Genomic DNA, 17,460 nt, shown 5'->3' with positions numbered 1-17,460 from the left:
TCAGAAACTGGCATCTGAATTATAAGGATGTCCGAGGAGTTCTTTTAAAAAATCACCAGAAAAATGACACAAGTTACCTAGTTCATGTTTATGTGATAAATTCTTTGTGCTGTTTCTGGATTTCTTTTCAAATATGTGAAAGGCAGATGATGTTTGAAAGTGACTAGGTATGCTGGTTATTATAAGAGTGTGTTTAGACTTGTATAATGGTCACACCGCTATATATACATCAACCATGTAAAGTTTTGAAATGCAAAGAGAAATGATTCAGTTCATCATTTCAAACTCTTAGTCTACTGGAGGTTCTTTAAAATTGTTTTAATTTCTTCCACTGAGAATGGTATAATAACCATACTTGCCTCACAAGCCTCAGACACAATCAAATTAGATAAAGTAATCAAAAGTGCTATGAAATTATTCATCATAATATGCTTCACAGCATGTTCTATATAACTCTATTTCCTATGGGGCTAAAAAACTACAGTTGCCATCATAGGACATTCCAGTTGATTTCCATGCCTGAGCCTAATCTCACAGTTCACTTAATGCTTGTAAGTAGAGAGCAAGAGCCTCTTTAAGACAAGAAAATTATTTAGGAAAAACTAATACTATACCTCAGGTTAGAAAGCTATCAAATCATGGACCTGATCCATAAAATCTTTAGACATTTGAACTTGACCATCAAATGATACCTACCAGGACAAGGTTCTCTTCTTGCCCTTGAATTAACAAATATAAGTTTCTCTATAGTGGTTTGAATACAATTTCTCCCATATGCTCAGGCATTTGAATGCTTGGTCCCCAGTTTTGTGACATTGTTTGGGTAGAATTAGAAGGTGTGGCTCTGCGAGAGGAAGTATGTTACTAGAAGTGAGCTTTGGTATTTCCAATGCCAAATCATTCCCAGTTGGTTCCTGTACTTCCTACTTGAAGTTCAATGTGGGCTGTTGGCTGCTGCTCCAGCCAGCAGCCTGCTACCTCTGTTCCACCATCATAGACTATTATCCCTCTGGAATAATAAGGCAAATAAATCATTTCCTTATGCCTTGGTCATGGTGTTTTATCATAGCAGTATGAAAGTGGCTAAGGAATCCTTCTTTAGACAATATTTTATAAGTTAATCAAAGTCATAAAATAAAAACCAAAACTGTTTATAACCTAGAGGTTAATTCCAGATTACTGTTTATTTACTATTTCCAATGGGCTAGAGAATATTTCTTACATTTCTTAATAGTTGAAGGAAAAAAGAAAAAAAACTATTCTGTAATATTGAACAATAAGTAACAGTACAACTTGATAATTTCATTGTCAACAACAGGCAGTGAAAAATCATTAATGTTGGCTATGCAAATGTTCTTACCACAGCCTGCCTCTCCTCAGGACCAGAGTTATAGATGTAGATGATCTTGGACTGAAACCTTTGAGAGCATGAGCTCAAACATTTTTTCTTATTTAAGTTGCTTCTCTCGTATTTATCACAATTATAATCAGTTGATTAACAAGCTGGTTACCTATGGTTTCCCAACCCTGAACAACACAGGTTAAAAATATGAGTAATGTTTATTAACATAATTATACAATATAGTTATTCTTAATATAAAAATGTGATCCTTAACCATAACTGTATTGTATATTTAACATGAAGGTTTTAGATAGTTTATCTTAAAAGGTCTGGTTTTATCATTTCAAGAATGTTGTAATAAGAAATCTATTCTTGGGGCTGGACAGAGGAGTCAGTGGTTAAGATTACTAGCTATTCTTCCAAAGGGCCAGAGTTTGGTTCCCAGCAACTATGGTGGATGTCTCACACTCTCCTATAACTCCAACCCCAAGGATCTGATGCTTTTTGGCTTCTATGGATACCTTCATATATCCACATACAGACACAGATATACATGTACACACACACACACACACACACACACACTTATTTAAAATGAAATTATTTTAAAACATTAATCTATTTGATGTGGGATGGTCCGTGTGTCAAATTGCTCTGATTGGTCAATAAATAAAACACTGATTGGCCAGTGGCCAGGCAGGAAGTAGGTGGGACAAAGAGAGAGGAGAATTCTGGGAAGCGGGAGGCTGAGGCAGAGAGACACTGCCAGCTGCCGCCATGACGAGAAGCATGTGAAAACGCCGGTAAGCCATGAGCCACATGGCAAGGTTTAGATTTATGGAAATGGATTAGTTTAAGATATAATAACAGTTAGCAAGAAGCCTGCCACGGCCATACAGTTTGTTAGCAATATAAGTCTCTGTGTTTACTTGGTCGGTTGTGAGTGGCTGTGGGACTGGCGAGTGATAGAGACTTGTCCTGACTGTGGGCAAGGCAGGAAAACTCTAGCTACATCTATTCTTAAGAACACACCATTTCTGACATGGTGGTGGACTTTAAGATCTAGTAAAGAAAATATCTTTTATTCAGATAATAAGTTATGATATATATACAGGTAAAGAAAGAGATATTATTCTAACAGAAAAGACACCAACTTAAAATACAATTTCAAACATGTTTTCTACAGGCCTTTTATCCTTAATCATAAGCAAATACCTGACATTTCCTAAAGCCAAAATTTAATTTTAAATAAAAGTTCTATGTACTAAATTCCCAGGATTGTATGAACTACAGCTCTCAGCTGAATGTAAGAGCCATGTTTGAAAATTAACAGACTCTTATATTATGTAGTACTGTTGTGTAAAGGCTAACAGATAATGGCTTCTTGCTTGTTATTATTTGCAAGTGCACACTTAAACAGGATAGTCAAATCACTAGTGACACTCAAGAGTTTGGATGTATGGGTCTAAGAAAATTTTGAATAGAAATAAGCATCGTTTCACAATTTTGTCAAACAAAGAGTGAATCAGAACAGCATCTTGAGCATCTAAGATAGGAATGGGGATGTTATGTGAAGCACGTGCAAGGATTATAGTAGTCTATAAAGTGCAGCATATAATATTAACTTTCATAATCTAGACCAGCCTTCCTTGAACTGGGAACCAAATCTTCACATCCTGCACCTGATAATACAATGCATGTAAGTGGGGATAAAATGACTATATAAGCCCCATTTCTGTTTTGGGATAACTTTTTAATAATGTGAATTAATATAATATTGTTTGTATTTTGTTCACTAATGGACAAATGTATCAATAATGACAGAAAACAATGCGTATATTTTACTGACAAGTTTACATAAAGAAAAAAACAGAAAATTACTGATCTAAATTACTCTAGAGTGATGCTAAAGCCTAATAAATAGCAATAGTTTTAAGAATTTTTGAAATAAGCTGTGATGATCAATCCTAAAGGAAATGCTTGGCTTTCTAACATTCTGATTGTATTCTCTAAACACAGATGCATGCTGCAAGAAAGTAGGGCACTTTGAGGAAACAGCTGATCCCACCTCCAGGATGGAGAAGGAACAGATGTATCTGGTCCAATATCAAGATTGGTTCAGTAACTATTGAAGGCATATCCACAACTCAAGAGACAAAGGATGGGAAGAGGCACGTTGTTTATCTTCCAAGGAGGCTGAGAGGTGAGCTATTTTGGAAATTGTTAAATGAAAGAAAATAATGAAGGCATTGACCATCTTCTCAAGAAAAAAAAAAAAAAATATATATATATATATATATATATATATATATATATATATATATCCAGGCAGATATAGAGAAAATAAAGTATAAAGGACATTGTACATTTGACATTTTAAAAATATTTTATATTTTCTAATTACAGTATAAATTCTTCTCATATTCTTGGTACAAAAACACTCAACCAAATGTACAATAACATTATTTTTCCAAAGGAATTCAGAGTTTCATGCTTTGACTGGTTGATTTTATAAAGATAAATGGCTCTACCATCTAATTTAAAACCTCTTGGAATCTATAGCTCAGATCGATCCTCTATAAAGATGGTTAAAGTGAAGAACTTTTAATAAAATTGTTTTTCTTTTCAGTGGTTAATCCAGAAGACCTGAAAAAATCCCTCCAAGTTGATAACATTTCTTTTTTTGTCTTGCCAGTAGAAATGAAGCCAAATAAAACACCCTATCCCACAGTCCCCCTCAAGGGTATAAATGAGTCCAGCAATGTCTTGGTTTAGCTCCCTGTGCTGCCTGAAATCCCTGTGACCATTCACTTATCTAAGGAGAACTGTATATAGGTCCTTTTCTTAGCACTTTATGTGCTGTGTTCTTGTGTCTCTAAAACTGTGAAAGCAACAGTAAAAAGAAGTCTCATTTCTAATGAAAAAGAAAGAGGAATGAAGGAAGGAAGGAAGGAAGGAAGGAAGGAAGGAAGGAAGGAAGGAAGGAAGGAAGGAAGGAAGGAAGGAAACATTAAGATGAGATTGGCCATATCCCTGGGTGTTTCCCAACAATATTAGCACAGGAACACTGCTCCTGGATGCAGGCACTAAGTTTTTTAGGCATTCCCAGCACTCGGGAGGCAGAGGCAGGTGGATCTCTGTGAGTTTGAGGCCAGCCTGGTCTCCAAAGCGAGTTCCAGGAAAGGCACAAAGCTACCCAGAGAAACCCCATCTGAAAAAAAAAGAGCTATGTTAGCCAGAGTACCCCAGAATTAGTAACACAAGTTTAGAGCAAAGACAGCATGAAAAAAAAAATAAAGGAGAGAAAAAGAAAAGTGGGAGAGTGAGGGAGATAAGGTGTGGGTGTTCTCATTTCTCTACACACCACAAAGGAAATCAGACAGAGCCTCCCAAGTAGGCAACTGACCTCAATCTTAATCCTTTTATTTTGCAGTTGTCAATGATTTAAACTTCTTGATGTTCAATTTTCTCTTCTATGTATGCAAAACAATAGTAACAACAATAAACCTCAACAAGTGAACCCATAATATAAAGCTGCAAGTGTGATGAAGATACAGAATAAACTGTCACATACTCCCCATAAGCATGCCATTTGGAGAACTTAAAAGGTCATTGATTCCACAAAATCTGAGTGCCATACCCTGAGTAAGCACTTAATGTATTATATTACTCCACTGAATTTTTACCAAGCCCCTGAAGTGTGTGTTAATACACTCAGATTCTTAACACTATAACTCAAAAGAGCTTTGCCATGTGTCTAGAGGCAGATATGAAATAAGTACCTGAGGTGAAGTGTGAACCTAGGTCTTAGTGACAGGACAGCCATGCCCTGATGTCTCCATTCTGTGGCCCACATGAGTCAGAGGAGGAGGGGCAAGAGACAGAAAACGCAGTTCTGTTGGGAAACAACCATTGTGCTGAAATGTTTTGCACCTCAGTATTTGAACAGTGTTTATGTAAATCAAGTTGCTTTCACAAAGTAAAGCTTCACTTTGTTAAGCAAATAATTTTCGTGTAAATGAAGTAAGCTGAGCTCTACCAATTACATGTAGTCATTAATCATCTATTCTACCTTAAAATAGAGAAGGATCCTTTTCCTGCCTGCTCCGCATAGACTATTTCAAGTGCTCTAAAACTGTCATACTCTGAAAGCATTGATACAAATGCAGTTAAATCCTCTTATAGTTAACCTGAATTCAGAAAATGAGTTTTACAGTTTCTCTATAACTCTGGGCACCTAGGGCCTTGTAATGCTGACATACCGTCTCCACACCAAAGAGCCCAGCTGTTTCTGGAACCAGATTTATTCTCCCTCTCCCCTCTCCTCCCTCCCCCTTCCCTCCCCCCCTCCACCATCCTGCCCCAAGGTCACTGCCCCAGGGCCTCACATATGTTAGGCAGGAGGAAGGGAAAGCTGTGAATGTCATCCATGCCAGGACATCAAGGTGAGTGGACAGTGGGGCAGTGGGGGAGTAGGGGGTGAAGTACAGGCCTGAGAGGGAGATGGGAGGTGACTGGGATAAGTACCATCTGCCAGTGTCTCTCTCCTAGAGTTATCAAGATGTGGTTATGAGGTAGTCTAGGCCTTGGTCAGGTTCATTTGCTCTGCCAGTTAAAGCATTAAAAGGCAGGAAAAACCCCAAGCTCCACAGGTAGCACTGGAGAAATCTCCAAGACGGTAGACAGCGGTAGACAGCACCAACAGTAGAAGAAAGGCATGTATTGGAGGTGAGAAAGTACACATATACACACTCGGCAGACATACAAAGAAAAAGACAGACCTCCTGCCAGTCAGCGGCAGAACTAGGAAGCCACACATTGCCATCTCTTCTTAAGGGCTGAGTTTTTTAAAGCCTTGAAGAGTCGTCCTCCCCTAATCCAGGCTTGGTCAGTTTGAAGAAAGATAGGAGGGCTGATTAGTCCACAACTGTTGTGTATCGTGTGTGTCCTAATCAGTTCTGGAACTTGTTGAGCCAGTCCATCTGCAGGGACCTACTGGCAGGGGAAAAAGAAACCTAGAAGGCCTTTGTTTTAAGCTGCTGGGGTGCAAGGAACAAGGTAACCACCTTGGAAATTTGACACATTGATTTCTAGCCACAGCCCCTCTCCCTATTTGTCTGACTACCAGGCTGTCCGTCTAACTTCTAGTCCTTCAGTTACATCTGTACAGTTCCGGAAAATCTACCTATACTTGAAAAAATCAAGAACCCACAAATGAGAAAGCACATGCTGCATGTGTCTTTCTGGGTCTGCCTACTTAACTCAGTGTATTAGTTTTTAGTTCCGTTCATTTGCCTTCAAATTTCATTCTTTTATTTTCCTTACAGATGAATAGAATTCCACTGTGTGTGTCTGTACCACCCTTTCATAATCCATTAATCAAACACAGGACATTTAAGGTGTCTCTATTCCCTAGCTATTGTGAGTAGAGGGGCAATGAACATGGCTGAACAAATATCGCTGTGGTAGGATATTGATTTGTTTGCGTATACATGCCGGGGGTAGTATATCTGGATCATAGGTCTGCTTTTAGCTTCCTGACAACTCTCCACACTGATTTCTACAGGGTTCACCCCATTTGCAATCCCACCAACAGCAAATGAGGATTCCCCTTTCCCAGAATTCTCACCAGTGTTGGTCGTCAACTGTCTTCTTGATTTTAGCCACTCTGACAGGGGTGGGATGAAATCTCAAAACTGTTTGTGTTTCCCTGACAGCTAAGGATGGTGAACACCTTTTAAGATATTTCTGGACCGTTTTATTTCTTTTTTGAGAACTCTCCGTTCAGGCCTATAGCCTATGTCTCACTTGGGTCGTTGGCTTGCTTCTAGTATCAGGTGTGTAGCTGGCGAAGATTCTCCCCTGCTCTGGGGACTTCCTTTTCACTCCATTGATGGTTGATTGCTCCTAAATTTAGATTTAGACTCAGAAGTCAGGAAATCAGAAATGAAGCATGAGGGGGAAAGAGCCCCAGAGTGATGCTAGAACACAGACTGTGTCTGCAAATAACGCCTGGTGTGCTTCACTCGAGTTCCCATCCCATCACCGTGTTATTTTGACTGCAATTGAGTGTCGGCATAAAGCCAAAGGAGGCTGCATCAGCAACACAGGCCTCCTCAGCAAGACAACAGCCATGCAGAACTCACTGAAGCATGGGTTAAATGAAAAGGAATAACAGAATCCTCCTGAGTCTGCCTCCCAGGAGAAAGGCAGAGTCATGGGGTTTCCTTAGCCTGAGTTGCACGGTATCAGTGACTTTTGGAAGGGAATCTCCATTCTGGAGCTGTTATTCCTTATATTTCAACAGCAAAGGTCAACTAAGCTAAAGACAAAGTTGTTGCACAAATGATTGGTGGAAGCATTTAATGAAAAGGTTAAAGCAATTTGGTTTTATAATGGAAAGAGAAGTTATTCTGAGAGTAGACAGTCCTGGGTTCCCACTCAAGGTCGTTGCCTCAACTCACAGCAAGCTTGTTAATTTCCAATGGCCTCCATTTCCCTCTTAAAGGTGAGAAAGGGCTTCATGCCTCAGTGGGTCCTGATGTCATGGAAGATTATGGAGATCAGGATCATGTCTCCATGTCCTTTTGACTGTTATTGTAGGATGGCATAAAAGCACGAAAAGCTGCATTAGCACCACAGGCACCCACACTAAGACAAGCAATGCCAGCCACTGGCCTGTGTAAGGCTGCCCAGTCTCAGCCCTTTCCATTCCCGGCTTCAGATCCCACTCTGACCTACAGGCTCCCACCTCACATCCTGACTGCCCATGGCACCAACATGCTCTACTGAGGTGGACTCTGGAATGTTTGGATTTTCATTCTTCATCACTAAACAGCACTCGGCTATTATGATAACATTAATTTTAAAGCTGTACACACTGAAATGTGATGCAGAACAATTGCGGGAAACACAATGGCGATTCTTTAAAGACTTATCAGAGCTTTTGTTTTGTTATGTCTAATCTGTGGCTCTTCAGCTCCACTCCTGTTGCTAGTTGTGTGCCCAAAAGAACTGAAAACACGCAGTCAAATGTAAACATGAAAGTATGCATGACGACATCATTCACAATAGCCAAGTGGGAGAGAGACTTCAAATGCTTAATAATAGATAAGTAGCTACATTGTGGAGTGTGTGTGTATGTGTGTGTGTTAGAATATCATTTAGCCATAAAAAGGAAACCGAGTTCTACTCTACATTGCATCATGAATCAAACTCCAAAACTCATTAAGTGGAAGGAGCCAGGCACACAAGGTCACATATTACAAAATTCCATCTATTTTAAATAGCCAAAATGGATAACTCCTCAGAGACAGAATGCATACTGATTGATTCCTGGGGGCTGAAGGAACAAGTGAATGGATAACTCACTTTAGATGATAAAACAATTTAAAATAGATATGTGTGGTATTCATATAGCAATATGAACATAGTAAATGCCACTGAATTAATTAAGTTGATTTTAAGTTACATGAATTTAGCCTTAGTAAATTATTTTATACTTTAAATCTATTCGTTTAAGCTGATTAAACTGAAAAGGAGGTGAAGGTAAAATAATAGCACTCAATATAATTATTAGCAATACTAACGGCTTTTGTTTTCAAAATGAACAAACTTGACTGATGCCTCTATTTTAAAACAAAGACATTAGGTGAGGAGGAATGTCACTCACACCAACTAGTTATTTAGTTTGCACAAAGTCCTGGGTTCTCTCCCAGTAACACAGAGACAGACAGACACACACAGAGAAAAAAAAAATAATTGTTTTGTTTTAAAGTTGTCTAACATATATTTTATTTTAATGCCAATCATAGCTGAAAGAGTTACCCCACAAAGATAAGTTAATTTGTAGGGGAAGCATGCTCAAAAGTATGTGGGTTATACTTACCAAATCTTCATACCTAATTTGTATAACTCCTTAAACAGTATCCTGCAGCAGAATGAGACACATTCTCTTCTCCATCACATGATAGTATATGTGTGCCTCCTACCTATTATCAATCTATAATTTGAACTTACTATATAATGATGCTACAGATAACATGATTCAAGTAATAATCAATGTAATTCATGGGAAAGTATTTAAATTCTCTAGGAAATTTCTTTTTCTCCTGAGAAAACCAGTTATTCTTGCAAACTATGTAGTGTTCTCCTTTAATATTTTTGAACACATGATTCAAACTTATTGAAACTCTTCATTTGGGAGACTGTCCAGATCAAAAATTCCTACCTCTAAGCAAAATTTACACTGTGGGTCTGCAGAGATCTTATAAGTGGCACCATATCAAAACTTTCTAAATCAAATTTTCAAAATCCATTCTCCAAGATGGCACGTTTATTTTGACTAGCACTTACTCTATCACACACTGTGTAAACCGTGAACTCTAGCTGGCATGTTCTTTTGACGTCCCCGTTAGGTCGCATAGCACTCACACCCACCTGATATCACAGAGACAGTTGAAACACTGGAGCTATTTTATTTCCATCTTAACAAAGGCATGTGTGTGACCATCTTGACAGTTCACAAGATAACATGGACCTGTGAAGTAGAATGTTCACAACCAGGCTGTATCATTCGGCAGACGCTGCTTCGTTAAAAGTTTGGTTTGATCATAACAAAATCAGGGACACTTTGAAACGTGTTCGGAAACCTCACAGTAAGATCAGAATGGGGGAACCTCTGAGCATGCAACTGCCAATGGTGGCCAGCCTTTTCCCCTCACTCTCCAGGGTGTGTGATGGTCGGACAGGCTGAGGGCCAGTGTCAGGTCAGGTATTCGATACTACTAACATTCATTTCTTCCAAGAAATGAAAATCAGCATTGATACCATTTATAACCTTGTTTCCAGTGCCAGCACACAGAGTCTTAAATAACCCTGGGAACAAACTTCCCCCTTGGAGACCCCTGCTTCTTTGGGATGCCCAAGTGATAAAGAATCTGTCGTTTTGGTGAGCCTATCACACAAACTGGCACAGCTGATTTTGATAGTTATTTTCTAAAAGTAGGCCTTACAGCTATTGCCTAGAAAATTTCAAAATACTTGAGGCAGAGGCAGGCAGATCTCTGTGAGTTCGAGGCCAGCCTGGACTACAGAGTGAGTTCCAGGAAAGACACAAAGCTACACAGAGAAACCCTGTCTCGAAAAAACCAAAATAATATTAATTAATTAATCAAAAAATAAAAAATACTTGATAAAAAATTTGTTTCAATAAAGTAGTTTTAAGAATAGACACTTCATGCTAAATAAATTTGTATTGTATTTGTAACAGCAATGTTTCCTATTTTAAAAAAGAATATTAGTGGGAAGTCTTGAGGAAGAGTCTACAGGCAGACAAATGGTCTTGATAAGCACCTAGTTGAGCCTTGATATTTCATGATTTCTGAAATTGTTTTCCAAGATGTTAATTGCATAAAAAAAATCTATGTAGTTACAAAAGGCGTAATTTGTGGGGGAAATTTGTATTTTACAAAGCTCAGCCAGGCAGAGTTGCTTTGTCCTTCTCGGGTTCTCAAACTTGTGGGTTTCTATAGGGCATCTGGGAACTCCCACAGAGAGGGTGTTCACTCCAGAGAAGTTCCTTCTCACTCACCACGCCCACCTGGTGCCCAGCATCAAGCTATCCACCAGCTATGGTGTCCGATCCCTTCACATTTATAATAATTTTTATGCATTTCGTTCTAAATAACTAATTAGCATACTCTAATAAGAGGGAAAAAAGGAAATGAAGAAATTGTACATTCCGTTTCTCAAATATCAGCTTCTGAAGTGTTTCTTTCATAGATATTTCTCAGCTATTTTGTACTTCTACCCAGGGAGCTCCGAGCTCACCTCCACACATGAATTTTGTCAGAACTATGAATTGTGGTCTTTGGCTGTTACCTTTTTGTTCCTTTGTTTGGAGTTTTGTGTTTCCTTGAAGTAAGATTTTACTCTGTAGCCCAGGGTGGTCTGAAATTCACCATATAGTCCAACCTGGCCTGAAGTCATGATCTTCCTGCTTCAGTTCCCTGAATTTTGGGATTAGAGTTATATACTATCATACTGGGCAATACGTTTTGTTTGAGGTATTTTGTTTTTTGTCTTGGTTTGTTCGTTTTGTTCTTTTATGGTGCTAAGGTTTGAACCCAGAGCCTCATCCATACCAGGTATTACCACTGAGTCACAAGTTCAGTACCTCCCCGTACTTTTTTTTCTTTACCTTTTCAATCTGGAATTTTTCTACTAGTAATAAAGTATTTGCTGCTAACAAACATGCCTGATGTTGTTCCACATCCTGCAGATTTCAAAACCTCCCAGGAGAGGTTAGTCTCCTCAGGTTGACAAGGTTCCCAGAGGTCTGTCACCATCAAAACTATAGTGAGTCTAAGCCAATAGAAACACAAACCAAAATATTTTAACTTTTCCTAGTGATAGTCCATGTCTCTGCAAATTTCTGTCCAGCTAATGATGGTGCATATTAATCTCACCCTCTTGGGCTGTCATTTAAAATAAAGCACTTCCTCTTAAGAGTAATATTTAAGTCCTCCATCTAAGAACTAATGCACTAATAAATTTATAAATTCCTCCATTACAGGGAAATAGATGGCTTTAATGCACTGCTGCCCCATTGATCGAGACACAACCAACTCCAGCAGCGTTAGTGACATAGTAAATGTGCAATCCCCCACCCCACATTCGAAAGGCAAATGGCTCTTTGTGTCCTCTGATCCCAGTGGATTTAGGCCACGTATCTTATCATGGAATGTGTGAAGACATAGAGGCAAAAAATAGCATGGCCATCAGTTGACTTAGAATGCCAGTCTCTACTCCCCACCTCCATTTACACTGAAGACACCTCTCTTCTTTCCCTGTAGCCATGCTTGCATTTCCTCTACAGCCCTGACATCACCCTCTGCATAACTGTTACTTGTGTATCTGCATTCATTCATCTTTATCTATTCACATTGCCCTCGGGAGGGCAGAGGCTTCATCCGTATCGTTTGCTACTCTCCTTCTGCTGGCCTTTAAGCAACACTCAACATTCACAGTGTAATTTATTAACAGTTTAATTCTGGATAGTAATCCACTGTCCCTCTCCTGAATACAACCTAGAAAAGTTTGTGATAGTAAGGATTTTTTTCTCGTTTTCCTTCTAAAACTATATCCTTTTTTGAATTAAGTTGCTTTCCTGTTTATTGCAAATCAACTCTCTGTCTCTCTCTCTGTCTCCATCTCTGTCTCTCTCTCTCTCTCTGTCTCTGTCTCTCTCTCTCTCTCTCTCTCTCTCTCTCTCTCTCTCTCTCTCTCTCTCACACACACACACACACACACACACACACACACACACAATGATGAATTTCTATAACTATCCTTGCTCATGGAAGTCAGTTCTCAATTATTTTTTACCCATATATAGTTGTAAATGTACTGAGAGAAGACTGACAGGCACACCTCCAGTTTGCCGCCATATTTTCTCACAGCACTCACCAGTCCACTAATGCATACTGTACTTTCACTCTATACCTCATCCCCGCCACATGCAAACAACTTTAAGAATCAAAATATCTTTCTTTTCTCTGGAGACTTTGCTCAACAAGGAGAGGTGTTAGAAAACTTTATTTTCTATTAGAAACTTGTTAATATCTCCCATTGACCTCTAAAAAATAAAAAAAAAATCGACGATTTTTAATAACTGAACTGGCTTGATATTGGAAAAATCCCTTATACTTATGGAGCCACAAACCCTGGCTTATTCAAAATGTATCTTCTTAAACTTTATGTCAGGTAGGAAAATACATGGTTAGCAGTGCAGATTTGGCTGTAATATTGCCTGGGTTTGAATCTCAAGCTCTCTAATTACTACACATGGACCTTGAGCAAGTTAGTTTATTTTTCCCGGTTGTTCCATTTTTTAAACAGAAAGTGGTAACGTAGCTGTAACTCTATCACAAAAAAAAAAAAAATGTTATGAAATATAAAGGGCACAATATGGAAACAGTAGGGAATAACCAAAGCAATCAATAAAAACAAAATAAGCCAAAGGCATCACATTCCCTGATTTCAAAATGCATTTCAACGTTACTACAGCTTTGTAAAGTGTGATACTGGGCTGCAAAGAGAAACTATGACGAATAGCATGGAGCAGTTGTCACAGAAATAAACTCAAGTATTGGGCAATGATCTTGTGTCTAGGATTCAAAATGCACAAGCAAAAAAATAAACATTTCATCAAGCAGACAAACAAACAAAAAATCTGCCCAGCAAAGGAAAGTTGACAGAATAAAATAACTCACAAAGCAGGGGAAAAAATGTATCAGTGCTTATTTTGTCCATCTCGTTCGAAGTACTTCCTGATAATTACAATTTAGCTAGGTGTAAATAACATGAATATGTGCCATTCTAGCTGTGTAATTACTGTAACAATTCAGACAAGTATTTGTTCTTCAAGAGGTTCGAATCCAAAGACAAAGGCCTTAATGGGGACCACGAAACTTAATATTATGATAACTGACCTGGTTCGCCATCAGCACAGCTCACTAGGCAGAAAGCAGAATTGGCATTTTCCTAATCTAAATTCCAAAGCTGACTCTTAAGCCTGATATATTGATGATGGGAAAATCTCTGCCTTCTGGCTATCACTTGGAATTCTCATTCTTCAGAGCAGAACATCTGATAAATCCCCACCCCGTCTTGCTTTGGCTTGCTGATAATTTCATTTCTCAGAGAGTTAAGGAGGCGAGAATGGAGAAATGGTATTTTGAACCTAATTTTACTAAATCCATCTGAGTCAAAGGTGATGTTCAAACTATTTAATAAGCAGTATTGAGTGGGTACCCACAGTCAGGTCTCTGTGGCTCTCCATGGCCCAGCAGTTAGTTCTTTAGCTATTGGAATAGAGGAGGGATGGGGCATGGGAAAGGGAAATGGCCTGAGCACCCAGTGAATTGAACAGGGGACACCAGAGTGATTCAAGACAAACAGACTTATCAAGCAGCACCCCAGTGGTTTAACAGAAGTATAACATCTTTGTGTATCTACTGGGTACCAACTGTTCATAAAGTCCCTGTCCCTTACTGTATATCTGTTACCTATAAACTGTTAAGTCCCTCATCCCCCTCTTTTTGCTCCAGTCTCCTGTATTAGTCCCTTGCAACCCAGAGACACTTTTTTTAACCTAACCTAAACCACAGATCTTATGTTTTCCACCTCCATAAAAGGCATCCCAACTCATCTAGTCTCCGAGGCAGCATTATTAATCTGTTTAATTTTCTTCTTGTAGATTGAACTTGAATTTGATATGAAATCAAAATATCCAATATCTTTCTAATGTCTTCAATATAAAACCTGGTAAGCTTATCCTGAGCATTATGGGGTAGTCTTCAATTAATCCAACATGTTTAAAAGTTTTATAAATGTTTTATCTGTGTGTGTGTGTGTTAGAGTATATGTGTACACGTGTGTGAGTACACATGAGTGTGCTAGCACAGAGATCAGAAGAGAGGGCTTTGGATTCCCTCAGAGCTGGAGTGGCAGGCACTTGTGGGATGCTTGGATTGTTAGTGAATGCTGGAACCTGAACACCAGTCTTCCTGACCATGAAGCAAGAGTCCTTATGTGCCGAGACATCCCTCCAGCTTCTGGCCCAATGTACTTTTGTGAATTGTTTTCTTGCTGTTGCTTTTTATTCAGTCTACATTAGAACCCAAATGAGCTCTGTCTCTCTCTGAATATAAAACACACTTTCACACTCCTGTGATTTTTCTCTGCGGTTGCTTTGGCTGGAATGCAAGAGCCTTCTGTGTGCGAACACGTCATAGACCACTTCAGATGCAATCTTCACCTTGGTCGGAAGGTATCTCTTCTACAGCAACTTCCATATGGGGATACATAAACCAGCATCCCTCCCTATACAGTTCACCCTGTAACGACACACATACCTGATCTCCTAGGAAACACTTTTTTGGTAGTATCCAAGTGAGACTGTATTGTGTATACTGATAGCTCTTAGAAAGAATATGCATACAACTGCCCCCAACAATCATTTGCTACTGAAGAAATGAATATCACATAAAACAGGAAAAGAAAGTGAACTGGCAGAACACTAGCAGACAGGTTCTCATCTGAGAGCTTATCTACCAAGAGAAAGGAAAGTTTATTTCTGGTTGCTTAAAGAGAACAGTCTGAAGTTTAGTGAAAGGTGGATCAAAGTGGGAATTCTAAAACAGTGGGTGAACAAGGGAGGTGAGAGTCCATAGAAAAGAAGCCTGGACATGAAAGACAGCTTAAGCCAGGGGAGGAGAACTAAAGAAACTGGTCTGCATTGTGCACCCGAGGGAGGAAGTGGTCAGATCTGGCCTCCCGAGTAGCAGAGCAGAAAAGATGAAAGTCAAGCCAAGTTGAGATCTCAACAGTGTCCACAGCAACAGTAACACCATGGAACATGTTGTCCAGGAAACAGGGGCGTGTCGGGGCTTTATTGTTTGCACCGTTAATCAGTTAGGCATTGTGTAGTATACTTCAACTAGGAGAAGAAAAAATACAGCAGAAAGAAGGGCCAGTCCGGGAGAAGGTACTAAAACAATTACTTCAGCCATGACAGTGATCATGGTGTGGAAAAGTAGAACTGATAATGCCAGGACTCTCACATTCAAAACAGACAAGAAACCAAAAGCAAATGACTCAGCTGCTTTACGCCAAAGCCGGTCCCCACACCTAGGAAAAGCACATTCCGAGGACCTGGGGTCAGTAGACTCTACTATGAAGCTATTGCAGTAACTTTAGAGTCATCAAAGGAAGAGACAAGTGTGAAGGGTGAACACAGAAGTTATGTCCCACTTAAAACAGCCATGGGCAGTGGTTTAAAAACTAGGCTTCCATCAGACACTTTTAATACTTTTTAGAAGTGAGACACATTTAGAACGTAAATCAAGTCACATCAGTCTCATTGCTATTGCAACTCTTCTTGCAGCTTTGGAATCCTTGCTAATTAGCATTTTATATAACACTAGTTAATAGAAATTGGACTAATGCAAAAATAAAGATGTTTTGGTTTTTTACATTTTTTAAAAAAAATTATATTTTTCAAGTTCAAAAGCAAAAAGCTCCAAGCCGATACTCTGACAAGCACATGGGAGATCTCTGTTATTTGGACAAATTTTCTTTAAAGTAAGGTTATATAGAAAATAAACTGCTCATTTAAAACCAACTGATCTATCATCTTCCCATAAATTTTGTGCTAGAATAATTAACCAGCTAATTAAAAGTTAATATTGCCACAATGCAAGCAAGGGCTTCTTTTTATACATCTCATATTTAGTCTATACTACATTTTCTGAAGGAAAATGTTCTAATGAAATTAGCGATTCTTGTGCAAACAAGAACATTGGGATAAACATTTCTTTGCTATCAGCATAGTGTGCATTGATAAAACTCTTGTTGAAGATCAATACTGTGTTATTTTCACAAGCTTAAAACGTCTTTTCTATTAACTCCACTTCTGTACATTATTCTTTACTAAGAATTAGGCAAGTGCACAAGGACCTGCAAGGGCATGTGTAAAAATTAACAAATTCTTCCCAATAATAAGGACTTAGAGTATCTTTTCACATGCTATCACTTTATGCATAACTTTAAAGCAATACCCCTACATATCTTTCCACCTCACTGTTTCTTTTTTCCACTGCTAGCGATCAATCCCAGGGTCTTTCCCAGTTTGCTAGGCAGGATCTCTGCCAGTAAGCCACACATCCACGGTGACTTGGGGAAAGCACAGTGAGCAGAGGCTGTGTGGGATCTAGGGGCATTGAGGCAGCCAAAAAGTGCAGCCTCTTCACAGAATGTGAGCAAAAAGATGTGTTCCTCATCATTGATGCCTGTGTTCTCTGCACCAGGGGTGCATTCACGGCACTCAACTTTTTGGTGCCGTCAGGAGCCATGGCCATAATTCTGATAATAGCTTTAGGTGGCTTAACCTCTGGCCTCACCAGCCTCTCCTGATTCTGTGTAATATATAAACCTTCTAAACTATCCCTTTTATCTTTAAACTGTCCAGACTGCATTTCACTATATGAAACTGAGAACCCTTGATAACACAATCTTATAGCAGAGATACAGGCAATCCACCATACTAAGTCTCC

The sequence above is a fragment of the Peromyscus leucopus genome, chromosome 6 (assembly GCF_004664715.2).
Source record: "Peromyscus leucopus breed LL Stock chromosome 6, UCI_PerLeu_2.1, whole genome shotgun sequence".
In the NCBI taxonomy this organism is placed as follows: Eukaryota; Metazoa; Chordata; class Mammalia; order Rodentia; family Cricetidae; genus Peromyscus; species Peromyscus leucopus.
This window is presented reverse-complemented; position numbering follows the sequence as displayed.